The sequence below is a fragment of the Amblyomma americanum genome, chromosome 7 (genome assembly GCF_052857255.1).
Source record: "Amblyomma americanum isolate KBUSLIRL-KWMA chromosome 7, ASM5285725v1, whole genome shotgun sequence".
In the NCBI taxonomy this organism is placed as follows: domain Eukaryota; kingdom Metazoa; phylum Arthropoda; class Arachnida; order Ixodida; family Ixodidae; genus Amblyomma; species Amblyomma americanum.
In genome coordinates this window covers 165723822-165751010 of record NC_135503.1, presented here as the reverse complement: position 1 = coordinate 165751010, position 27189 = coordinate 165723822, and positions in this window count along the sequence as shown.

Here is a 27189-nt window from a genome sequence, read left to right as displayed (position 1 = left end):
GGAACTTCGTCTATCCCTTCGGGTATTCATATTCGAATATTTGCTCCCGCCTTTCTCCAGTTAATATTGGTAAGTTCTAACCAGTTTTATATTGTGATATCCAGCGTTGATCCCTCATTTGGGCTATTACCCTATCGTCGTGCCTAAATGACTCAGCTATAACTGATGCAATGTGTTTCACAGCATCGTCTCCCTCTAAACAATTTCCTTCGTATTCTTGAATCTGTTGCTGCTTTCTCCAATGCATTTATGAGCGTTTCCTCGGCTCTTGGGCCAAGTTCATTAATTAACTTGAATGGAACTTCGTCTATCAATTCGGGTATGCATTTTCGAATATTTGCTCCCGCCTTTCTCTAGTTAATACTGGTCAGTTCTAACCAGTTTTCTATTGTGATATCCTGCGTTGCTCTCATTTGGGCTATTACCCTATCGTCGTGCCTAAATGACTCGGCTATTACTGATGCAATGTGCTTCACAGCATCGTCTCCCTCTAAACAATTTCCTTCGTATTCTTTATTCTCTTGCTGCTTTCTCCAATGCTTTTATGAGCGTTTCCTCGCCTCTTGGGCCAAGTTCATTAATTAATTTGAATGGAACTTCGTCTATCAATTCGGGTGTGCATATTCGATTATTTGCTCCCGCCTTTCTCCAGTTAATACTGGTCTGTTCTAACCAGTTTTCTATTGTGGTATCCTGCGTTGCTCCCTCATTTGGGCTATTACCGTATCGTCGTGCCTAAATGACTCAGCTATTACTGATGCAATGTGCTTCACAGCATCGTCTCCCTCTAAACATTTTCCTTCGTATTCTTGAATCTGTTGCTGCTTTCTCCAATGCTTTTATGAGCGTTTCATATATTCATAATTGAGTTCATTATATAACTTGATTGGAACTTCGTCAATCACTGCGGATGTGCATTTCGGAATGTTTGCTTCCGCCTTTTTCCTGTTAATACTGGTCAGTTTTAAGCTGTTTTTTATTGTGATGTCCTGCGTTGCTCCCCCATTTCGGCTATTACCCTATCATCGTGCCTAAATGACTAAGCTATTACTGATGCAATGTGCTTCACAGCATCGCCTTCCTCTAAACATTTTCCCTCGTAATCTTCAATCTGTTGCTGCTTTCTCCAATGCTTTTATCAGCGTTTCTTCGCCTCTTGTGCCAAGTTCATTAATTAATTTGAATGGAACTTCGTCTATCAATTCGGGTGTGCATATTCGATTATTTGCTCCCGCCTTTCTCCAGTTAATACTGGTCTGTTCTAACCAGTTTTCTATTGTGGTATCCTGCGTTGCTCCCTCATTTGGGCTATTACCGTATCGTCGTGCCTAAATGACTCAGCGCTTACTGATGTAATGTGCTTCACAGCATCGTCTCCCTCTAAACATTTTCCTTCGTATTCTTGAATCTGTTGCTGCTTTCTCCAGTGCTTTTATCAGCGTTTCCTCGCTTCTTGGGCCAAGTTCATTATTTAACTTGATTGGAACTTCGCCTGTCCATTCGGGTATGCATTTTCGAATATTTGCTCCCGCCTTTCTCCAGTTAATACTGGTCAGTTATAAGCAGTTTTCTATAGTGATATCCTGCGTTGCTCCCTCATTTGGGCTATTACCCTATCGTCGTGCCTAAATGACTCAGCGCTTACTGATGCAATGTGCTTCACAGTATCGTCTCCCTCTAAACATTTTCCTTCGTATTCTTGGATCTGCTGCTGCTTTCTCCAATGCTTTTATCAGCGTTTCCTCGCTTTTTGGGCCAAGTTCATTAACTTGATTGGAACATCGCCTATACATTCGTGTATGCATTTTCGAATATTTGCTGCCGCCTTTCTCCAGTTAATACTGGTCAGTTTTAAGCTGTTTTCTATTGTGATGTCCTGCGTTCCTCCCTCATTTCGGCTATTACCCTATCATCGTGCCTAAATGATTCAGCTGTTACTGATGCAACGTGCTTCACAGCATCGTCTCCCTCTAAACATTTTCCCTCGTAATCTTCAATCTGTTGCTGCTTTCTCCAACGCTTTTATGAGCGTTTCCTCGCCTCTTGGGCCAAGTTCAATAATTAACTTGATTGAAACTTCGTCTATCACTGCGGATATTCATTTCAGAATGTTTGATTCCGCCTTTTTATAGTTAATACTGGTCAGTTTTAAGCTATTTTCTATTGTGATGTCCTGCGTTGCTCCCTCATTTGGGCTATTACCCCATCGTCGTGCCTAAATATCTCAGCTGTTACTGATGCAATGTGCTTCACAGCATCGTCTCCTTCTAAACATTTTCCTTCGTATTCTTGAATCTGTTCCTGCTTTCTCCAATGCTTTCATCAGCGTTTCATCGCCTCTTGGGCCAAGTTCATTAATTATCTTAATTGGAACTTCGTCTATCCCTACGGGTATGCATTTTCGAATATTTGCTCCCGCCTTTTTCTAGTTAATACTGGTCAGTTCTAAGCAGTTTTCTATTGTGATATCCTGCGTTGCTCCCTCATTTGAGCTATTACCCTATCGTAGTGCCTAAATGACTCAGCTATTAATGATGCAATGTGCTTCACAGTATCGTCTCCCTCTAAACAATTTCCTTCGTATTCTTGAATCTGTTGCTGCTTTCTCCAATGCTTTTATCAGCGTTTACTCGCTTCTTGGGCCAAGTTCATTAACTTGATTGGAACTTCGTCTATCACTGCGGATGTGCATTTCGGAATGTTTGCTTCCGCATTTTTTCAGTTAATACTGGTCAGTTTTAAGCTGTTTTCTGTTGTGATGTCCTGCCTTGCTCCCTCATTTGGGCTATTACCCTATCGTCGTGCCTAAATGACTCAGCTATTACTGATGCAATGTGCTTCACAGCATCGTCTCCCTCTAAACATTTTCCCTCGTAATCTTCAATCTGTTGCTGCTTTCTCCAATGCTTTTATCAGCGTTTCTTCACCTCTTGTGCCAAGTTCATTAAAAAACTTGAATGGAACTTCGTCTATCAATTCGGGTATGCATTTTCGAATATTTGCTCCCGCCTTTCTCCAGTGAATACTGGTCAGTTCTAACCAGTTTTCTATTGTGATATCCTGCGTTGCTCTCTCATTTGGGCTATTACCCTATCGTCGTGCCTAAATGACTCGGCTATTACTGATGCAATGTGCTTCACAGCATCGTCTCCCTCTAAACAATTTCCTTCGTATTCTTGAATCTGTTGCTGCTTTCTCCAATGCATTTATGAGCGTTTCCTCGCCTCTTGGGCCAAGTTCATTAATTAACTTGAATGGAACTTCGTCTATCAATTCGGGTATGCATTTTCGAATATTTGCTCCCGCCTTTCTCTAGTTAATACTGGTCAGTTCTAACCAGTTTTCTATTGTGATATCCTGCGTTGCTCTCATTTGGGCTATTACCCTATCGTCGTGCCTAAATGACTCGGCTATTACTGATGCAATGTGCTGCACAGCATCGTCTCCCTCTAAACAATTTCCTTCGTATTCTTTAATCTGTTGCTGCTTTCTCCAATGCTTTTATGAGCGTTTCCTCGCCTCTTGGGCCAAGTTCATTAATTAATTTGAATGGAACTTCGTCTATCAATTCGGGTGTGCATATTCGATTATTTGCTCCCGCCTTTCTCCAGTTAATACTGGTCTGTTCTAACCAGTTTTCTATTGTGGTATCCTGCGTTGCTCCCTCATTTGGGCTATTACCGTATCGTCGTGCCTAAATGACTCAGCTATTACTGATGCAATGTGCTTCACAGCATCGTCTCCCTCTAAACATTTTCCTTCGTATTCTTGAATCTGTTGCTGCTTTCTCCAATGCTTTTATGAGCGTTTCATATATTCATAATTGAGTTCATTATATAACTTGATTGGAACTTCGTCAATCACTGCGGATGTGCATTTCGGAATGTTTGCTTCCGCCTTTTTCCTGTTAATACTGGTCAGTTTTAAGCTGTTTTTTATTGTGATGTCCTGCGTTGCTCCCCCATTTCGGCTATTACCCTATCATCGTGCCTAAATGACTAAGCTATTACTGATGCAATGTGCTTCACAGCATCGCCTTCCTCTAAACATTTTCCCTCGTAATCTTCAATCTGTTGCTGCTTTCTCCAATGCTTTTATCAGCGTTTCTTCGCCTCTTGTGCCAAGTTCATTAATTAACTTGATTGGAACTTCGTCTATTCCTTCGGGTATGCATTTTCAAATATTTGCTCCCGCCTTTCTCCTGTTAATACTGGTCAGTTCTAACCAGTTTTATATTGTGATATCCTGCGTTGCTCCCTCATTTGGGCTATTACCCTATCGTCGTGCCTAAATGACTCAGCGCTTACTGATGTAATGTGCTTCACAGCATCGTCTCCCTCTAAACATTTTCCTTCGTATTCTTGAATCTGTTGCTGCTTTCTCCAGTGCTTTTATCAGCGTTTCCTCGCTTCTTGGGCCAAGTTCATTATTTAACTTGATTGGAACTTCGCCTGTCCATTCGGGTATGCATTTTCGAATATTTGCTCCCGCCTTTCTCCAGTTAATACTGGTCAGTTATAAGCAGTTTTCTATAGTGATATCCTGCGTTGCTCCCTCATTTGGGCTATTACCCTATCGTCGTGCCTAAATGACTCAGCGCTTACTGATGCAATGTGCTTCACAGTATCGTCTCCCTCTAAACATTTTCCTTCGTATTCTTGGATCTGCTGCTGCTTTCTCCAATGCTTTTATCAGCGTTTCCTCGCTTTTTGGGCCAAGTTCATTAACTTGATTGGAACATCGCCTATACATTCGGGTATGCATTTTCGAATATTTGCTGCCGCCTTTCTCCAGTTAATACTGGTCAGTTTTAAGCTGTTTTCTATTGTGATGTCCTGCGTTCCTCCCTCATTTCGGCTATTACCCTATCATCGTGCCTAAATGATTCAGCTGTTACTGATGCAACGTGCTTCACAGCATCGTCTCCCTCTAAACATTTTCCCTCGTAATCTTCAATCTGTTGCTGCTTTCTCCAACGCTTTTATGAGCGTTTCCTCGCCTCTTGGGCCAAGTTCAATAATTAACTTGATTGAAACTTTGTCTATCACTGCGGATATTCATTTCAGAATGTTTGATTCCGCCTTTTTATAGTTAATACTGGTCAGTTTTAAGCTATTTTCTATTGTGATGTCCTGCGTTGCTCCCTCATTTGGGCTATTACCCCATCGTCGTGCCTAAATAACTCAGCTGTTACTGATGCAATGTGCTTCACAGCATCGTCTCCCTCTAAACATTTTCCTTCGTATTCTTGAATCTGTTCCTGCTTTCTCCAATGCTTTCATCAGCGTTTCATCGCCTCTTGGGCCAAGTTCATTAATTATCTTAATTGGAACTTCGTCTATCCCTACGGGTATGCATTTTCGAATATTTGCTCCCGCCTTTTTCTAGTTAATACTGGTCAGTTCTAAGCAGTTTTCTATTGTGATATCCTGCGTTGCTCCCTCATTTGAGCTATTACCCTATCGTAGTGCCTAAATGACTCAGCTATTAATGATGCAATGTGCTTCACAGTATCGTCTCCCTCTAAACAATTTCCTTCGTATTCTTGAATCTGTTGCTGCTTTCTCCAATGCTTTTATCAGCGTTTACTCGCTTCTTGGGCCAAGTTCATTAACTTGATTGGAACTTCGTCTATCACTGCGGATGTGCATTTCGGAATGTTTGCTTCCGCATTTTTTCAGTTAATACTGGTCAGTTTTAAGCTGTTTTCTGTTGTGATGTCCTGCCTTGCTCCCTCATTTGGGCTATTACCCTATCGTCGTGCCTAAATGACTCAGCTATTACTGATGCAATGTGCTTCACAGCATCGTCTCCCTCTAAACATTTTCCCTCGTAATCTTCAATCTGTTGCTGCTTTCTCCAATGCTTTTATCAGCGTTTCTTCACCTCTTGTGCCAAGTTCATTAAAAAACTTGAATGGAACTTCGTCTATCAATTCGGGCATGCATTTTCGAATATTTGCTCCCGCCTTTCTCCAGTGAATACTGGTCAGTTCTAACCAGTTTTCTTTTGTGATATCCTGCGTTGCTCTCTCATTTGGGCTATTACCCTATCGTCGTGCCTAAATGACTCGGCTATTACTGATGCAATGTGCTTCACAGCATCGTCTCCCTCTAAACAATTTCCTTCGTATTCTTGAATCTGTTGCTGCTTTCTCCAATGCTTTTATCAGCGTTTCTTCGCCTCTTGTGCCAAGTTCATTAATTAACTTGATTGGAACTTCGTCTATTCCTTCGGGTATGCATTTTCAAATATTTGCTCCCGCCTTTCTCCAGTTAATACTGGTCAGTTCTAACCAGTTTTGTATTGTGATATCCTGCGTTGCTCTCTCATTTGGGCTATTACCCTATCGTCGTGCCTAAATGACTCAGCGCTTACTGATGCAATGTGCTTCACAGTATCGTCTCCCTCTAAACATTTTCCTTCGTATTCTTGAATGTTGCTGCTTTCTCTAATGCTTTTATCAGCGTTTCCTCGCTTCTTGGGCCAAGTTCATTAATTAACTTGATTGGAACTTCGCCTATCCATTCGGGTATGCATTTTCGAATATTTGCTCCCGCCTTTCTCCAGTTATTACTGGTCAGTTATAAGCAGTTTTCTATTGTGATATCCTGCGTTGCTCCCTCATTTGGGCTATTACCCTATCGTCGTGCCGAAATGACTCAGCGCTTACTGATGCAATGTGCTTCACAGTATCGTCTCCCTCTAAACATTTTCCTTCGTATTCTTGAATGTTGCTGCTTTCTCTAATGCTTTTATCAGCGTTTCCTCGCTTCTTGGGCCAAGTTCATTAATTAATTTGATTGGAACTTCGCCTATACATTCGGGTATGCATTTTCGAATATTTGCTCCCGTCCTTCTCCAGTTAATACTGGTCAGTTTTAAGCTGTTTTCTATTGTGATGTCCTGCGTTCCTCCCTCATTTCGGCTATTACCCTATCATCGTGCCTAAATGATTCAGCTATTACTGATGCAATGTGCTTCACAGCATCGTCTCCCTCTAAACATTTTCCCTCGTAATCTTCAATCTGTTGCTGCTTTCTCTAACGCTTTTATGAGCGTTTCCTCGCCTCTTGGGCCAAGTTCATTAATTAACTTGATTGAAACTTCGTCTATCACTGCGGTTGTTCATTTCGGAATGTTTGATTCCGCCTTTTTATAGTTAATACTGGTCAGTTTTAAGCTGTTTTCTATTGTGATGTCCTGCGTTGCTCCCTCATTTGCGCTATTACCCCATCGTCGTGCCTAAATAACTCAGCTATTACTGATGCAATGTGCTTCACAGCATCGTCTCCCTCTAAACATTTTCCTTCGTATTCTTGAATCTGTCGCTGCTTTCTCCAATGCTTTCATCAGCGTTTCATCGCCTCTTGGGCCAAGTTCATTAATTAACTTAATTGGAACTTCGTCTATCCCTACGGGTATGCATTTTAGAATATTTGCTCCCGCCTTTTTCTAGTTAATACTGGTCAGTTCTAAGCAGTTTTCTATTGTGATATCCTGCGTTGCTCCCTCATTTGAGCTATTACCCTATCGTAGTGCCTAAATGACTCAGCTAATAATGATGCAATGTGCTTCACAGTATCGTCTCCCTCTAAACAATTTCCTTCGTATTCTTGAATCTGTTGCTGCTTTCTCCAATGATTTTATCAGCGTTTACTCGCTTCTTGGGCCAAGTTCATTAATTAACTTGATTGGAACTTCGTCTATCACTGCGGATGTGCATTTCCGAATGTTTGCTTCCGCATTTTTTCAGTTAATACTGGTCAGTTTTAAGCTGTTTTCTAATGTGATGTCCTGCCTTGCTCCCTCATTTGGGCTATTACCCTATCGTCGTGCCTAAATGACTCAGCTATTACTGATGCAATGTGCTTCACAGCATCGTCTCCCTCTAAACATTTTCCCTCGTAATCTTCAATCTGTTGCTGCTTTCTCCAATGCTTTTATCAGCGTTTCTTCGCCTCTTGTGCCAAGTTCATTAAAAAACTTGAATGGAACTTCGTCTATCAATTCGGGTATGCATTTTCGAATATTTGCTCCCGCCTTTCTCCAGTTAATACTGGTCAGTTCTAACCAGTTTTCTATTGTGATATCCTGCGTTGCTCTCTTATTACCCTATCGTCGTGCCTAAATGACTCGGCTATTACTGATGCAATGTGCTTCACAGCATCGTCTCCCTCTAAACAATTTCCTTCGTATTCTTGAATCTGTTGCTGCTTTCTCCAATACTTTTATCAGCGTTTCTTCGCCTCTTGTGCCAAGTTCATTAATTACATTATTGGAACTTCGTCTATTCCTTCGGGTATGCATTTTCAAATATTTCCTCCCGCCTTTCTCCAGTTAATACTCGTCAGTTCTAACCAGTTTTGTATTGTGATATCCTGCGTTGCTCTCTCATTTGGGCTATTACCCTATCGTCGTGCCTAAATGACTCAGCGCTTACTGATGCAATGTGCTTCACAGTATCGTCTCCCTCTAAACATTTTCCTTCGTATTCTTGAATGTTGATGCTTTCTCTAATGCTTTTATCAGCGTTTCCTCGCTTCTTGGGCCAAGTTCATTAATTAACTTGATTGGAACTTCGCCTATACATTCGGGTATGCATTTTCGAATATTTTCTCCTGCCTTTCTCCAGTTAATACTGGTCAGTTTTAAGCTGTTTTCTATTGTGATGTCCTGCGTTCCTCCCTCATTTCGGCTATTACCCTATCATCGTGCCTAAATGATTCAGCTATTACTGATGCAATGTGCTTCACAGCATCGTCTCCCTCTAAACATTTTCCCTCGTAATCTTCAATCTGTTGCTGCTTTCTCTAACGCTTTTATGAGCGTTTCCTCGCCTCTTGGGCCAAGTTCATTAATTAACTTGATTGAAACTTCGTCTATCACTGCGGTTGTTCATTTTGGAATGTTTGATTCCGCCTTTTTATAGTTAATACTGGTCAGTTTTAAGCTGTTTTCTATTGTGATGTCCTGCGTTGCTCCCTCATTTGCGCTATTACCCCATCGTCGTGCCTAAATAACTCAGCTATTACTGATGCAATGTGCTTCACAGCATCGTCTCCCTCTAAACATTTTCCTTCGTATTCTAGAATCTGTTGCTGCTTTCTCCAATGCTTTCATCAGCGTTTCATCGCCTCTTGGGCCAAGTTCATTAATTAACTTAATTGGAACTTCGTCTATCCCTACGGGTATGCATTTTAGAATATTTGCTCCCACCTTTTTCTAGTCAATACTGGTCAGTTCTAAGCAGTTTTCTATTGTGATATCCTGCGTTGCTCCCTCATTTGGGCTATTACCCTATCGTAGTGCCTAAATGACTCAGCTATTACTGATGCAATCTGCTTCACAGTATCGTCTCCCTCTAAACATTTTCCTTCGTATTCTTGAGTCTGTTGCTGCTTTCTCTAATGCTTTTATCAGCGTTTACTCGCTTCTTGGGCCAAGTTCATTAATTAACTTGATTGGAACTTCGTCTATCACTGCGGATGCGCATTTCGGGATGTTTGCTTCCGCATTTTTCCAGTTAATACTGGTCAGTTTTAAGATGTTTTCTATTGTGATGTCCTGCCTTACTCCCTCATTTGAGCTATTACCCTATCGTCGTGCCTAAATGACTCAGCTATTACTGATGCAATGTGCTTCACAGCATCGTCTCCCTCTAAACATTTTCCCTCGAAATCTTCAATCTGTTGCTGCTTTCTCCAAAGCTTTTATCAGCCTTTCTTCGCCTCTTGTGCCAAGTTCATTAATTAAGATGATTGGAACTTCGTCTATCCCTTCGGGTATGCATTTTCGAATATTTGCTCCCGCCTTTCTCCAGTTATTACTGGTCAGTTCTAACCAGTTTTCCATTGTGATATCCTGCGTTGCTCCCTCATTTGGGCTATTACCCTATCGTGCCTAAATGACTCAGCGCTTACTGATGCAATCTGCTTCACAGTATCGTCTCCCTCTAAACATTTTCCTTCGTATTCTTGGATCTGCTGCTGCTTTCTCCAATGCTTTTATCAGCGTTTCCTCGCTTTTTGGGCCAAGTTCATTAATTACCTTGATTGGAACTTCGCCTATACATTCGGGTATGCATTTTCGAATATTTGCTCCCGCCTTTCTCCAGTTAATACTGGTCAGTTTTAAGCTGTTTTCTATTGTGATGTCCTGCGTTCCTCCCTCATTTCGGCTATTACCCTATCATCGTGCCTAAATGATTCAGCTGTTACTGATGCAACGTGCTTCACAGCATCGTCTCCCTCTAAACATTTTCCCTCGTAATCTTCAATCTGTTGCTGCTTTCTCCAACGCTTTTATGAGCGTTTCCTCGCCTCTTGGGCCAAGTTCATTAATTAACTTGATTGAAACTTCGTCTATCACTGCGGATGTTCATTTCAGAATGTTTGATTCCGCCTTTTTATAGTTAATACTGGTCAGTTTAAGCTGTTTTTTTATTGTGATGTCCTGCGTTGCTCCCTCATTTGGGCTATTACCCCATCGTCGTGCCTAAATAACTCAGCTATTACTGATGCAATGTGCTTCACAGCATCGTCTCCCTCTAAACATTTTCCTTCGTATTCTTGAATCTGTTCCTGCTTTCTCCAATGCTTTCATCAGCGTTTCATCGCCTCTTGGGCCAAGTTCATTAATTAACTTAATTGGAACTTCGTCTATCCCAACGGGTATGCATTTTCGAATATTTGCTCCCGCCTTTTTCTAGTTAATACTGGTCAGTTCTAAGCAGTTTTCTATTCTGATATCCTGCGTTGCTCCCTCATTTGAGCTATTACCCTATCGTAGTGCCTAAATGACTCAGCTATTACTGATGCAATGTGCTTCACAGTATCGTCTCCCTCTAAACATTTTCCTTCGTATTCTTGAATCTGTTGCTGCTTTCTCCAATGCTTTTATCAGCGTTTACTCGCTTCTTGGGCCAAGTTCATTAATTAACTTGATTGGAACTTCGTCTATCACTGCGGATATGCATTTCGGAATGTTTGCTTCCGCATTTTTCCAGTTAATACTGGTCAGTTTTGAGCAGTTTTTTTTATTGTGATGTCCTGCCTTGCTCCCTTATTTGGGCTATTACCCTATCGTCGTGCCTAAATGACTCAGCTATGACTGATGCAATGTGCTTCACAGCATCGTCTCCCTCTAAACATTTTCCCTCGTAATCTTCAATCTGTTGCTGCTTTCTGCAATGCTTTTATCAGCGTTTCTTCGCCTCTTGTGCCAAGTTCATTAAATAACTTGAATGGAACTTCGTCTATCAATTCGGGTATGCATTTTCGAATATTTGCTCCCACCTTTCTCCAGTTAATACTGGTCAGTTCTAACCAGTTTTCTATTGTGATATCCTGCGTTGCTCTCTCATTTGGGCTATTACCCTATCGTCGTGCCTAAATGACTCGGCTATTACTGATGCAATGTGCTTCACAGCATCGTCTCCCTCTAAACAATTTCCTTCGTATTCTTGAATCTGTTGCTGCTTTCTCCAATGCTTTTATGAGCGTTTCGTCGCCTCTTGGGCCAAGTTCATTAATTAATTTGAATGGAACTTCGTCTATCAATTCGGGTGTGCATATTCGAATATTTGCTCCCGCCTTTCTCCAGTTAATACTGGTCAGTTCTAACCAGTTTTCTATTGTGGTATCCTGCGTTGCTCCCTCATTTGGGCTATTACCGTATCGTCGTGCCTAAATGACTCAGCTATTACTGATGCAATGTGCTTCACAGCATCGTCTCCCTCTAAACATTTTCCTTCGTATTCTTGAATCTGTTGCTGCTTTCTCCAATGCTTTTATGAGCGTTTCATATATTCATAATTATGTTCATTAATTAACTTGATTAGAACTTCGTCAATCACTACGGATGTGCATTTCGGAATGTTTGCTTCCGCCTTTTTCCTGTTAATACTGGTCAGTTTTAAGCTGTTTTCTATTGTGATGTCCTGCGTTGCTCCCTCATTTTCGCTATTACCCTATCATCGTGCCTAAATGACTCAACTATTACTGATGCAATGTGCTTCACAGCATCGTCTTCCTCTAAACATTTTCCCTCGTAATCTTCAACATGTTGCTGCTTTCTCCAATGCTTTTATCAGCGTTTCTTCGCCTCTTGTGCCAAGTTCATTAATTAACTTGATTGGAACTTCGTCTCTTCCTTCGGGTATGCATTTTCAAATATTTGCTCCCGCCTTTCTCCAGTTAATACTGGTCAGTTCTAACCAGTTTTGTATTGTGATATCCTGCGTTGCTCCCTCATTTGGGCTATTACCCTATCGTCGTGCCTAAATGACTCAGCGCTTACTGATGCAATGTGCTTCACAGCATCGTCTCCCTCTAAACATTTTCCTTTGTATTCTTGAATCTGTTGCTGCTTTCTCTAATGCTTTTATCAGCGTTTCCTCGCTTCTTGGGCCAACTTCATAAATTAACTTGATTGTAACTTCGCCTATCCATTCGGGTATGCATTTTCGAATATTTGCTCCCGCCTTTCTCCAGTTAATACTGGTCAGTTTTAAGCTGTTTTCTATTGTGATGTCTTGCGTTCCTCCCTCATTTCGGCTATTACCCTATCATCGTGCCTAAATGATTCAGCTATTACTGATGCAATGTGCTTCACATCATCGTCTCCCTCTAAACATTTTCCCTCGTAATCTTCAATCTGTTGCTGCTTTCTCCAACGCTTTTATGAACGTTTCCTCGCCTCTTGGGCCTAGTTCAATATTAACTTGATTGAAACTTCGTCTATCACTGCGGTTGTTCATTTCGGAATGTTTGATTCCGCCTTTTTATAGTTATTACTGGTCAGTTTTAAGCTGTTTTCTATTGTGATGTCCTGCGTTGCTCCTTTATTTGCGCTATTACCCCATCGTCGTGCCTAAATAACTCAGCTATTACTGATGCAATGTGCTTCACAGCATCGTCTCCCTCTAAACATTTTCCTTCGTATTCTTGAATCTGTTCCTGCTTTCTCCAATGCTTTCATCAGCGTTTCATCGCCTCTTGGGCCAAGTTCAATAATTAACTTAATTGGAACTTCGTCTATCCCAACGGGTATGCATTTTCGAATATTTGCTCCCGCCTTTTTCTAGTTAATACTGGTCAGTTCTAAGCAGTTTTCTATTCTGATATCCTGCGTTGCTCCCTCATTTGAGCTATTACCCTACCGTAGTGCCTAAATGACTCAGCTATTACTGATGCAATGTGCTTCACAGTATCGTCTCCCTCTAAACATTTTCCTTCGTATTCTTGAATCTGTTGCTGCTTTCTCTAATGCTTTTATCAGCGTTTACTCGCTTCTTGGGCCAAGTTCATTAATTAACTTGATTGGAACTTCGTCTATCACTGCGGATGTGCATTTCGGAATGTTTGCTTCCGCATTTTTCCAGTTAATACTGGTCAGTTTTAAGCTGTTTTCTATTGTGATGTCCTGCCTTACTCCCTCATTTGGGCTATTACCCTATCGTCGTGCCTAAATGACTCAGCTATTACTGATGCAATGTGCTTCACAGCATCGTCTCCCTCTAAACATTTTCCCTCGAAATCTTCAATCTGTTGCTGCTTTCTCCAAAGCTTTTATCAGCGTTTCTTCGCCTCTTGTGCCAAGTTCATTATTAACTTGATTGGAACTTCGTCTATCCCTTCGGGTATGCATTTTCGAATATTTGCTCCCGCCTTTCTCCAGTTAATACTGGTCAGTTCTAACCAGTTTTTCATTGTGATATCCTGCGTTGCTCCCTCATTTGGGTTATTACCCTATCGTGCCTAAATGACTCAGAGCTTACTGATGCAATGTGCTTCACAGTATCGTCTCCCTCTAAACATTTTCCTTCGTATTCTTGAATCTGCGGCTGCTTTCTCCAATGCTTTTATCAGCGTTTCCTCGCTTCTTGGGCCAAGTTCATTAATTAACTTGATTGGAACTTCGTCTATCCCTTCGGGTATGCATATTCGAATATTTGCTCCCGAATTTCTCCAGTTAATACTGGTCAGTTCTAACCAGTTTTATATTGTGATATCCTGCGTTGCTCCCTCATTTGGGCTATTTCCCTATCGTCGCGCCTAAATGACTCAGCTATTACTGATGCAATCAGTTTCACAGCATCCTCTCCCTCTAAACAATTTCATTCGTATTCTTGAATCTGTTGCTGCTTTCTCCAATGCTTTTATGAGCGTTTGCTCGCCTCTTGGGCCTAGTTCATTATTTAACTTGATTGCAACTTCGTCTATCACTGCGGATGTGCATTTCGGAATGTTTGCTTCCGCATTTTTCAAGTTAATACTGGTCAGTTTTAAGCTGTTTTTTATTGTGATGTCCTGCCTTGCTCCCTCATTTGGGCTATTACCCTATCGTCGTGCCTAAATGACTCGGCTATTACTGATGCAATGTGCTTCACAGCATCGTCTCCCTCTAAACAATTTCCTTCGTATTCTTGAATCTGTTGCTGCTTTCTCCAATGCTTTTATGAGCGTTTCCTCGCCTCTTGGGCCAAGTTCATTATTTTAATTTGAATGGAACTTCGTCTATCAATTCGGGTGTGCATATTCGAATATTTGCTCCCGCCTTTCTCCAGTTAATAATGGTCAGTTCTAACCAGTTTTCTATTCTGGTATCCTGCGTTGCTCCCTCATTTGGGCTATTACCGTATCGTCGTGCCTAAATGACTCAGCTATTACTGATGCAATGTGCTTCACAGCATCGTCTCCCTCTAAACATTTTCATCGTATTCTTGAATCTGTTGCTGCTTTCTCCAATGCTTTTATGAGCGTTTCATATATTCATAATTATGTTCATTAATTAACTTGATTAGAACTTCGTCAATCACTACGGATGTGCATTTCGGAATGTTTGCTTCCGCCTTTTTCCTGTTAATACTGGTCAGTTTTAAGCTGTTTTCTATTGTGATGTCCTGCGTTGCTCCCTCACTTCCGCTATTACCCTATCATCGTGCCTAAATGACTGAACTATTACTGATGCAATGTGCTTCACAGCATCGTCTTCCTCCAAACATTTTCCCTCGTAATCTTCAACATGTTGCTGCTTTCTCCAATGCTTTTATCAGCGTTTCTTCGCCTCTTGTGCAAAGTTCAATAATTAACTTGATTGGAACTTCGTCTATTCCTTCGGGTATGCATTTTCAAATATTTGCTCCCGCCTTTCTCCAGTTAATACTGGTCAGTTCTAACCAGTTTTGTATTGTGATATCCTGCGTTGCTCCCTCATTTGGGCTATTACCCTATCGTCGTGCCTAAATGACTCAGCGCTTACTGATGCAATGTGCTTCACAGTATCGTCTCCCTCTAAACATTTTCCTTTGTGTTCTTGAATCTGTTGCTGCTTTCTCTAATGCTTTTATCAGCGTTTCCTCGCTTCTTGGGCCAACTTCATAAATTAACTTGATTGGAACTTCGCCTATCCATTCGGGTATGCATTCTCGAATATTTGCTCCCGCCTTTCTCCAGTTAATACTGGTCAGTTATAAGCAGTTTTCTATTGTGATATCCTGCGTTGTTCCCTCATTTGGGCTATTACCCTATCGTCGTGCCGAAATGACTCAGCGCTTTCTGATGCAATGTGCTTCACAGTATCGTCTCCCTCTAAACATTTTCCTTCGTATTCTTGAATCTGCTGCTGCTTTCTTCAATGCTTTTATCAGCGTTTCCTCGCTTCTTGGGCCAAGTTCATTAATTAACTTGATTGGAACTTCGCCTATACATTCGGGTATGCATTTTCGAATATTTGCTCCCGCCTTTCTCCAGTTAATACTGGTCAGTTTTAAGCTGTTTTCTATGGTGATGTCCTGCGTTCCTCCCTCATTTCGGCTATTACCCTATCATCGTGCCTAAATGATTCAGCTATTACTGATGCAATGTGCTTCACATCATCGTCTCCCTCTAAACATTTTCCCTCGTAATCTTCAATCTGTTGCTGCTTTCTCCAACGCTTTTATGAGCGTTTCCTCGCCTCTTGGGCCTAGTTCATTATTAACTTGATTGAAACTTCGTCTATCACTGCGGTTGTTCATTTCAGAATGTTTGATTCCGCCTTTTTATAGTTATTACTGGTCAGTTTTAAGCTGTTTTCTATTGTGATGTCCTGCGTTGCTCCTTTATTTGCGCTATTACCCTATCGTAGTGCCTAAATGACTCAGCAATTACTGATGCAATGTGCTTCACAGTATCGTCTCCCTCTAAACATTTTCCTTCGTATTCTTGAATCTGCTGCTGCTTTCTCCAATGCTTTTATCAGCGTTTCCTCGCCTCTTGGGCCTAGTTCATTATTTAACTTGATTGGAACTTCGTCTATCCCTTCGGGTATTCATATTCGAATAATTGCTCCCGCCTTTCTCCAGTTAATACTGGTAAGTTCTAACCAGTTTTATATTGTGATATCCAGCGTTGCTCCCTCATTTGGGCTATTACCCTATCGTCGTGCCTAAATGACTCAGCTATTACTGATGCAATGTGTTTCACAGCATCGTCTCCCTCTAAACAATTTCCTTCGTATTCTTGAATCTGTTGCTGCTTTCTCCAATGCTTTTATGAGCGTTTCCTCGCCTCTTGGGCCAAGTTTATTAATTAACTTGAATGGAACTTCGTCTATCACTGCGGATGTGCATTTCGGAATGTTTGCTTCCGCATTTTTCAAGTTAATACTGGTCAGTTTTAAGCTGTTTTCTATTGTGATGTCCTGCCTTGCTCCCTCATTTGGGCTATTACCCTATCGTCGTGCCTAAATGACTCGGTTATTACTGATGCAATGTGCTTCACAGCATCGTCTCCCTCTAAACATTTTCCCTCGTAATCTTCAATCTGTTGCTGCTTTCTCCAATGCTTTTATCACCGTTTCTTCGCCTCTTGTGCCAAGTTCATTAAATAACTTGAATGGAACTTCGTCTATCAATTCGGGAATGCATTTTCGAATATTTGCTCCCACCTTTCTCCAGTTAATACTGGTCAGTTCTAACCAGTTTTCTATTGTGATATCCTGCGTTGCTCTCTCATTTGGGCTATTACCCTATCGTCGTGCCTAAATGACTCGGCTATTACTGATGCAATGTGCTTCACAGCATCGTCTCCCTCTAAACAATTTCCTTCGTATTCTTGAATCTGTTGCTGCTTTCTCCAATGCTTTTATGAGCGTTTCCTCGCCTCTTGGGCCAAGTTCATTAATTAATTTGAATGGAACTTCTTCTATCAATTCGGGTTTGCATATTCGAATATTTGCTCCCGCCTTTCTCCAGTTAATACTGGTCAGTTCTAACCAGTTTTCTATTGTGGTATCCTGCGTTGCTCCCTCATTTGGGCTATTACCGTATCGTCGTGCCTAAATGACTCAGCTATTACTGATGCAATGTGCTTCACAGCATCGTCTCCCTCTAAACATTTTCCCTCGTAATCTTCAATCTGTTGCTGCTTTCTCCAATGCTTTTATCACCGTTTCTTCGCCTCTTGTGCCAAGTTCATTAAATAACTTGAATGGAACTTCGTCTATCAATTCGGGTATGCATTTTCGAATATTTGCTCCCACCTTTCTCCAGTTAATACTGGTCAGTTCTGACCAGTTTTCTATTGTGATATCCTGCGTTGCTCTCTCATTTGGGCTATTACCCTATCGTAGTGCCTAAATGACTCAGCTATTACTGATGCAATGTGCTTCACAGTATCGTCTCCCTCTAAACATTTTCCTTCGTATTCTTGAATCTGCTGCTGCTTTCTCCAATGCTTTTATCAGCGTTTCCTCGCCTCTTGGGCCTAGTTCATTATTTAACTTGATTGGAACTTCGTCTATCCCTTCGGGTATTCATATTCGAATATTTGCTCCCGCCTTTCTCCAGTTAATACTGGTAAGTTCTAACCAGTTTTATATTGTGATATCCAGCGTTGCTCCCTCATTTGGGCTATTACCCTATCGTCGTGCCTAAATGACTCAGCTATTACTGATGCAATGTGTTTCACAGCATCGTCTCCCTCTAAACAATTTCCTTCGTATTCTTGAATCTGTTGCTGCTTTCTCCAATGCTTTTATGAGCGTTTCCTCGCCTCTTGGGCCAAGTTTATTAATTAACTTGAATGGAACTTCGTCTATCACTGCGGATGTGCATTTCGGAATGTTTGCTTCCGCATTTTTCAAGTTAATACTGGTCAGTTTTAAGCTGTTTTCTATTGTGATGTCCTGCCTTGCTCCCTCATTTGGGCTATTACCCTATCATCGTGCCTAAATGACTCGGCTATTACTGATGCAATGTGCTTCACAGCATCGTCTCCCTCTAAACATTTTCCCTCGTAATCTTCAATCTGTTGCTGCTTTCTCCAATGCTTTTATCACCGTTTCTTCGCCTCTTGTGCCAAGTTCATTAAATAACTTGAATGGAACTTCGTCTATCAATTCGGGTATGCATTTTCGAATATTTGCTCCCACCTTTCTCCAGTTAATACTGGTCAGTTCTAACCAGTTTTCTATTGTGGTATCCTGCGTTGCTCTCTCATTTGGGCTATTACCCTATCGTCGTGCCTAAATGACTCGGCTATTACTGATGCAATGTGCTTCACAGCATCGTCTCCCTCTAAACAATTTCCTTCGTATTCTTGAATCTGTTGCTGCTTTCTCCAATGCTTTTATGAGCGTTTCCTCGCCTCTTGGGCCAAGTTCATTAATTAATTTGAATGGAACTTCGTCTATCAATTCGGGTGTGCATATTCGAATATTTGCTCCCGCCTTTCTCCAGTTAATACTGGTCAGTTCTAACCAGTTTTCTATTGTGGTATCCTGCGTTGCTCCCTCATTTGGGCTATTACCGTATCGTCGTGCCTAAATGACTCAGCTATTACTGATGCAATGTGCTTCACAGCATCGTCTCCCTCTAAACATTTTCCTTCGTATTCTTGAATCTGTTGCTGCTTTCTCCAATGCTTTTATGAGCGTTTCATATATTCATAATTATGTTAATTAATTAACTTGATTAGAACTTCGTCAATCACTACGGATGTGCATTTCGGAATGTTTGCTTCCGCCTTTTTCCTGTTAATACTGGTCAGTTTTAAGCTGTTTTCTATTGTGATATCCTGCGTTGCTCCCTCATTTCCGCTATTACCCTATCATCGTGCCTAAATGACTCAACTATTACTGATGCAATGTGCTTCACAGTATCGTCTCCCTCTAAACATTTTCCTTTGTATTCTTGAATCTGTTGCTGCTTTCTCTAATGCTTTTATCAGCGTTTCCTCGCTTCTTGGGCCAACTTCATTAATTAACTTGATTGGAACTTCGCCTATCCATTCGGGTATGCATTCTCGAATATTTGCTCCCGCCTTTCTCCAGTTAATACTGGTCAGTTATAAGCAGTTTTCTATTGTGATATCCTGCGTTGCTCCCTCATTTGGGCTATTACCCTATCGTCGTGCCGAAATGACTCAGCGCTTACTGATGCAATGTGCTTCACAGTATCGTCTCCCTCTAAACATTTTCCTTCGTATTCTTGAATCTGTTGCTGCTTTCTCCAGTGCTTTTATCAGCGTTTCCTCGCTTCTTGGGCCAAGTTCATTATTTAACTTGATTGGAACTTCGCCTGTCCATTCGGGTATGCATTTTCGAATATTTGCACCCGCCTTTCTCCAGTTAATACTGGTCAGTTATAAGCAGTTTTCTATAGTGATATCCTGCGTTGCTCCCTCATTTGGGCTATTACCCTATCGTCGTGCCCAAATGACTCAGCGCTTACTGATGCAATGTGCTTCACAGTATCGTCTCCCTCTAAACATTTTCCTTCGTATTCTTGGATCTGCTGCTGCTTTCTCCAATGCTTTTATCAGCGTTTCCTCGCTTTTTGGGCCAAGTTCATTAATTAAATTGATTGGAACTTCGCCTATACATTCGGGTATGCATTTTCGAATATTTGCTCCCCCCTTTCTCCAGTCAATACTGGTCAGTTTTAAGCTGTTTTCTATTGTGATGTCCTGCGTTCCTCCCTCATTTCGGCTATTACCCTATCATCGTGCCTAAATGATTCAGCTGTTACTGATGCAACGTGCTTCACAGCATCGTCTCCTTCTAAACATTTTCCCTCGTAATCTTCAATCTGTTGCTGCTTTCTCCAACGCTTTTATGAGCGTTTCCTCGCCTCTTGGGCCAAGTTCATTAATTAACTTGATTGTAACTTCGTCTATCACTGCGGATATTCATTTCAGAATGTTTGATTCCGCCTTTTTATAGTTAATGATTCAGCTGCTACTGATGCAACGTGCTTCACAGCATCGTCTCCCTCTAAACATTTTCCCTCGTAATCTTCAATCTGTTGCTGCTTTCTCCAACGCTTTTATGAGCGTTTCCTCGCCTCTTGGGCCAAGTTCATTAATTAACTTGATTGAAACTTCGTCTATCACTGCGGATATTCATTTCAGAATGTTTGATTCCGCCTTTTTATAGTTAATACTGGTCAGTTTAAGCTATTTTCTATTGAGATGTCCTGCGTTGCTCCCTCATTTGGGCTATTACCCCATCGTCGTGCCTAAATAACTCAGCTATTACTGATGCAATGTGCTTCACAGCATCGTCTCCCTCTAAACATTTTCCTTCGTATTCTTGAATCTGTTCCTGCTTTCTCCAATGCTTTCATCAGCGTTTCATCGCCTCTTGGGCCAAGTTCAATAATTAACTTAATTGGAACTTCGTCTATCCCTACGGGTATGCATTTTCGAATATTTGCTCCCGCCTTTTTCTAGTTAATACTGGTCAGTTCTAAGCAGTTTTCTATTGTGATATCCTGCGTTGCTCCCTCATTTGAGCTATTACCCTATCGTCGTGCCTAAATGACTCAGCTATTACTGATGCAATGTGCTTCACAGCATCTTCTCCCTCTAAACATTTTCCCTCGTAATCTTCAATCTGTTGCTGCTTTCTCCAATGCTTTTATCAGCGTTTCTTCGCCTCTTGTGCCAAGTTCATTAAATAACTTGAATGGAACTTCGTCTATCAATTCGGGTATGCATTTTCGAATATTTGCTCCCACCTTTCTCCAGTTATTACTGGTCAGTTCTAACCAGTTTTCTATTGTGATATCCTGCGTTGCTCTCTCATTTGGGCTATTACCCTATCGTCGTGCCTAAATGACTCAGCTATTACTGATGCAATGTGCTTCACAGCATCGTCTCCCTCTAAACATTTTCCTTCGTATTCTTGAATCTGTTGCTGCTTTCTCCAATGCTTTTATGAGCGTTTCATATATTCATAAATAAGTTCATTAATTAACTTGATTAGAACTTCGTCAATCACTACGGATGTGCATTTCGGAATGTTTGCTTCCGCCTTTTTCCTGTTAATGCTGGTCAGTTTTAAGCTGTTTTCTATTGTGATGTCCTGCGTTGCTCCCTCATTTCCGCTATTACCCTATCATCGTGCCTAAATGACTCAACTATTACTGATGCAATGTGCTTCACAGCATCGTCTTCCTCTAAACATTTTCCCTCGTAATCTTCAATCTGTTGCTGCTTTCTCCAATGCTTTTATCAGCGTTTCTTCGCCTCTTGTGCCAAGTTCATTATTAACTTGATTGGAACTTCGTCTATCCCTTCGGGTATGCATTTTCAAATATTTGCTCCCGCCTTTCTCCAGTTAATACTGGTCAGTTCTAACCAGTTTTATATTGTGATATCCTGCGTTGCTCCCTCATTTGGGTTATTACCCTATCGTCGTGCCTAAATGACTCAGCGCTTACTGATGTAATGTGCTTCACAGTATCGTCTCCCTCTAAACATTTTCCTTCGTATTCTTAATCTGTTGCTGCTTTCTCCAGTGCTTTTATCAGCGTTTCCTCGCTTCTTGGGCCAAGTTCATTATTTAACTTGATTGGAACTTCGCCTGTCCATTCGGGTATGAATTTTCGAATATTTGCTCCCGCCTTTCTCCAGTTAATACTGGTCAGTTATAAGCAGTTTTCTATAGTGATATCCTGCGTTGCTCCCTCATTTGGGCTATTACCCTATCGTCGTGCCTAAATGACTCAGCGCTTACTGATGCAATGTGCTTCACAGCATCGTCTCTCTCTAAACATTTTCCCTCGTAATCTTCAATCTGCTGCTGCTTTCTCCAACGCTTTTATGAGCGTTTCCTCGCCTCTTGGGCCAAGTTCATTAATTAACTTGATTGAAACTTCGTCTATCACTGCGGTTGTTCCTTTCGGAATGTTTGATTCCGCCTTTTTATAGTTAATACTGGTCAGTTTTAAGCTGTTTTCTATTGTGATGTCCTGCATTGCTCCCTCAATTGCGCTATTACCCCATCGTCGTGCCTAAATAACTCAGCTATTACTGATGCAATGTGCTTCACAGCATCGTCTCCCTCTAAACATTTTCCTTCGTATTCTTGAATCTGTTGCTGCTTTCTCCAATGCTTTCATCAGCGTTTCATCTCCTCTTGGGACAAGTTCATTAATAAACTTAATTGGAACTTCGTCTATCCCTTCTGGTATTCATATTCGAATATTTGCTCCCACCTTTCTCCAGTTAATACTGGTAAGTTCTAACCAGTTTTATATTGTGATATCCAGCGTTGCTCCCTCATTTGGGCTATTACCCTATCGTCGTGCCTAAATGACTCAGCTATTACTGATGCAATGTGTTTCACAGCATCGTCTCTCTCTAAACAATTTCCTTCGTATTCTTGAATCTGTTGCTGCTTTCTCCAATGCTTTTATGAGCGTTTCCTCGCCTCTTGGGCCAAGTTCATTAATTAACTTGAATGGAACTTCGTCTATCAATTCGGGTATGCATTTTCGAATATTTGCTCCCGCCTTTCTCTAGTTAATACTGGTCAGTTCTAACCAGTTTTCTATTGTGATATCCTGCGTTGCTCTCTCATTTGGGCTATTACCCTATCGTCGTGCCTAAATGACTCGGCTATTACTGATGCAATGTGCTTCACAGCATCGTCTCCCTCTAAACAATTTCCTTCGTATTCTTGAATCTGTTGCTGCTTTCTCCAATGCTTTTATGAGCGTTTCCTCGCCTCTTGGGCCAAGTTCAATAAATTATTTGAATGGAACTTCGTCTATCAATTCGGGTGTGCATATTCGATTATTGGCTCCCGCCTTTCTCTAGTTAATACTGGTCAGTTCTAACCAGTTTTCTATTGTGGTATCCTGCGTTGCTCCCTCATTTGGGCTATTACCGTATCGTCGTGCCTAAATGACTCAGCTATTACTGATGCAATGTGCTTCACAGCATCGTCTCCCTCTAAACATTTTCCTTCGTATTCTTGAATCTGTTGCTGCTTTCTCCAATGCTTTTATGAGCGTTTCATATATTCATAATTAGGTTCATTATATAACTTGATTGGAACTTCGTCAATCACTACGGATGTGCATTTCGGAATGTTTGCTTCCGCCTTTTTCCTGTTAATACTGGTCAGTCTTAAGCTGTTTTTTATTGTGATGTCCTGCGTTGCTACCTCATTTCGGCTATTACCCTATCATCGTGCCTAAATGACTAAGCTATTGCTGATGCAATGTGCTTCACAGCATCGTCTTCCTCTAAACATTTTCCCTCGTAATCTTCAATCTGTTGCTGCTTTCTCCAATGCTTTTATCAGCGTTTCTTCGCCTCTTGTGCCAAGTTCATTAATTAACTTGATTGGAACTTCGTCTATCCCTTCGGGTATGCATTTTCAAATATTTGCTCCCGCCTTTCTCCATTTAATACTGGTCACTTATAAGCAGTTTTCTATTGTGATATCCTGCGTTGCTCCCTCATTTGGGCTATTACCCTATCGTCGTGCCTAAATGACTCAGCGCTTACTGATGTAATGTGCTTCACAGTATCGTCTCCCTCTAAACATTTTCCTTCGTATTCTTGAATCTGTTGCTGCTTTCTCCAGTGCTTTTATCAGCGTTTCCTCGCTTCTTGGGCCAAGTTCATTATTTAACTTGATTGGAACTTCGCCTGTCCATTCGGGTATGCATTTTCGAATATTTGCTCCCGCCTTTCTTCAGTTAATACTGGTCAGTTATAAGCAGTTTTCTATAGTGATATCCTGCGTTGCTCCCTCATTTGGGCTATTACCCTATCGTCGTGCCTAAATGACTCAGCGCTTACTGATGCAATGTGCTTCACAGTATCGTCTCCCTCTAAACATTTTCCTTCGTATTCTTGGATCTGCTGCTGCTTTCTCCAATGCTTTTATCAGCGTTTCCTCGCTTTTTGTGCCAAGTTCATTAATTAACTTGATTGGAACTTCGCCTATACATTCGGGTATGCATTTTCGAATATTTGCTCCCGCCTTTCTCCAGTTAATACTGGTCAGTTTTAAGCTGTTTTCTATTGTGATGTCCTGCGTTCCTCCCTCATTTCGGCTATTACCCTATCATCGTGCCTAAATGATTCAGCTGTTACTGATGCAACGTGCTTCACAGCATCGTCTCCCTCTAAACATTTTCCCTCGTAATCTTCAATCTGTAGCTGCTTTCTCCAACGCTTTTATGAGCGTTTCCTCGCCTCTTGGGCCAAGTTCATTAATTACTTGATTGAAACTTCGTCTATCACTGCGGATATTCATTTCAGAATGTTTGATTCCGCCTTTTTATAGTTAATACTGGTCAGTTTTAAGCAATTTTCTATTGTGATGTCCTGCGTTGCTCCCTCATTTGGGCTATTACCCCATCGTCGTGCCTAAATAACTCAGCTATTACTGATGCAATGTGCTTCACAGCATCGTCTCCCTCTAAACATTTTCCTTCGTATTCTTGAATCTGTTCCTGCTTTCTCCAATGCTTTCATCAGCGTTTCATCGCCTCTTGGGCCAAGTTCATTAATTACCTTAATTGGAACTTCGTCTATCCCTACGGGTATGCATTCTCGAATATTTGCTCCCGCCTTTCTCCAGTTAATACTGGTCAGTTATAAGCAGTTTTCTATTGTGATATCCTGCGTTGTTCCCTCATTTGGGCTATTACCCTATCGTCGTGCCGAAATGACTCAGCGCTTTCTGATGCAATGTGCTTCACAGTATCGTCTCCCTCTAAACATTTTCCTTCGTATTCTTGAATCTGCTGCTGCTTTCTTCAATGCTTTTATCAGCGTTTCCTCGCTTCTTGGGCCAAGTTCATTAATTAACTTGATTGGAACTTCGCCTATACATTCGGGTATGCATTTTCGAATATTTGCTCCCGCCTTTCTCCAGTTAATACTGGTCAGTTTTAAGCTGTTTTCTATGGTGATGTCCTGCGTTCCTCCCTCATTTCGGCTATTACCCTATCATCGTGCCTAAATGATTCAGCTATTACTGATGCAATGTGCTTCACATCATCGTCTCCCTCTAAACATTTTCCCTCGTAATCTTCAATCTGTTGCTGCTTTCTCCAACGCTTTTATGAGCGTTTCCTCGCCTCTTGGGCCTAGTTCATTATTAACTTGATTGAAACTTCGTCTATCACTGCGGTTGTTCATTTCAGAATGTTTGATTCCGCCTTTTTATAGTTATTACTGGTCAGTTTTAAGCTGTTTTCTATTGTGATGTCCTGCGTTGCTCCTTTATTTGCGCTATTACCCCATCGTCGTGCCTAAATAACTCAGCTATTACTGATGCAATGTGCTTCACAGCATCGTCTCCCTCTAAACATTTTCCTTCGTATTCTTGAATCTTGCTGCTTTCTCCAATGCTTTCATCAGCTTTCATCGCCTCTTGGGCCAAGTTCATTAATTAACTTAATTGGAACTTCGTCTATCCCTACGGGTATGCATTTTAGAATATTTGCTCCCGCATTTTTCTAGTTAATACTGGTCAGTTCTAAGCAGTTTTCTATTGTGATATCCTGCGTTGCTCCCTCATTTGGGCTATTACCCTATCGTAGTGCCTAAATGACTCAGCAATTACTGATGCAATGTGCTTCACAGTATCGTCTCCCTCTAAACATTTTCCTTCGTATTCTTGAATCTGCTGCTGCTTTCTCCAATGCTTTTATCAGCGTTTCCTCGCCTCTTGGGCCTAGTTCATTATTTAACTTGATTGGAACTTCGTCTATCCCTTCGGGTATTCATATTCGAATATTTGCTCCCGCCTTTCTCCAGTTAATACTGGTAAGTTCTAACCAGTTTTATATTGTGATATCCAGCGTTGCTCCCTCATTTGGGCTATTACCCTATCGTCGTGCCTAAATGACTCAGCTATTACTGATGCAATGTGTTTCACAGCATCGTCTCCCTCTAAACAATTTCCTTCGTATTCTTGAATCTGTTGCTGCTTTCTCCAATGCTTTATGAGCGTTTCCTCGCCTCTTGGGCCAAGTTTATTAATTAACTTGAATGGAACTTCGTCTATCACTGCGGATGTGCATTTCGGAATGTTTGCTTCCGCATTTTTCAAGTTAATACTGGTCAGTTTTAAGCTGTTTTCTATTGTGATGTCCTGCCTTGCTCCCTCATTTGGGCTATTACCCTATCGTCGTGCCTAAATGACTCGGCTATTACTGATGCAATGTGCTTCACAGCATCGTCTCCCTCTAAACATTTTCCCTCGTAATCTTCAATCTGTTGCTGCTTTCTCCAATGCTTTTATCACCGTTTCTTCGCCTCTTGTGCCAAGTTCATTAAATAACTTGAATGGAACTTCGTCTATCAATTCGGGAATGCATTTTCGAATATTTGCTCCCACCTTTCTCCAGTTAATACTGGTCAGTTCTAACCAGTTTTATATTGTGATATCCTGCGTTGCTCTCTCATTTGGGCTATTACCCTATCGTCGTGCCTAAATGACTCGGCTATTACTGATGCAATGTGCTTCACAGCATCGTCTCCCTCTAAACAATTTCCTTCGTATTCTTGAATCTGTTGCTGCTTTCTCGAATGCTTTTATGAGCGTTTCCTCGCCTCTTGGGCCAAGTTCATTAATTAATTTGAATGGAACTTCGTCTATCAATTCAGGTGTGCATATTCGAATATTTGCTCCCGCCTTTCTCCAGTTAATACTGGTCAGTTCTAACCAGTTTTCTATTGTGGTATCCTGCGTTGCTCCCTCATTTGGGCTATTACCCTATCGTCGTGCCTAAATGACTCAGCTATTACTGATGCAATGTGTTTCACAGCATCGTCTCCCTCTAAACAATTTCCTTCGTATTCTTGAATCTGTTGCTGCTTTCTCCAATGCTTTTATGAGCGTTTCCTCGCCTCTTGGGCCAAGTTTATTATTAACTTGAATGGAACTTCG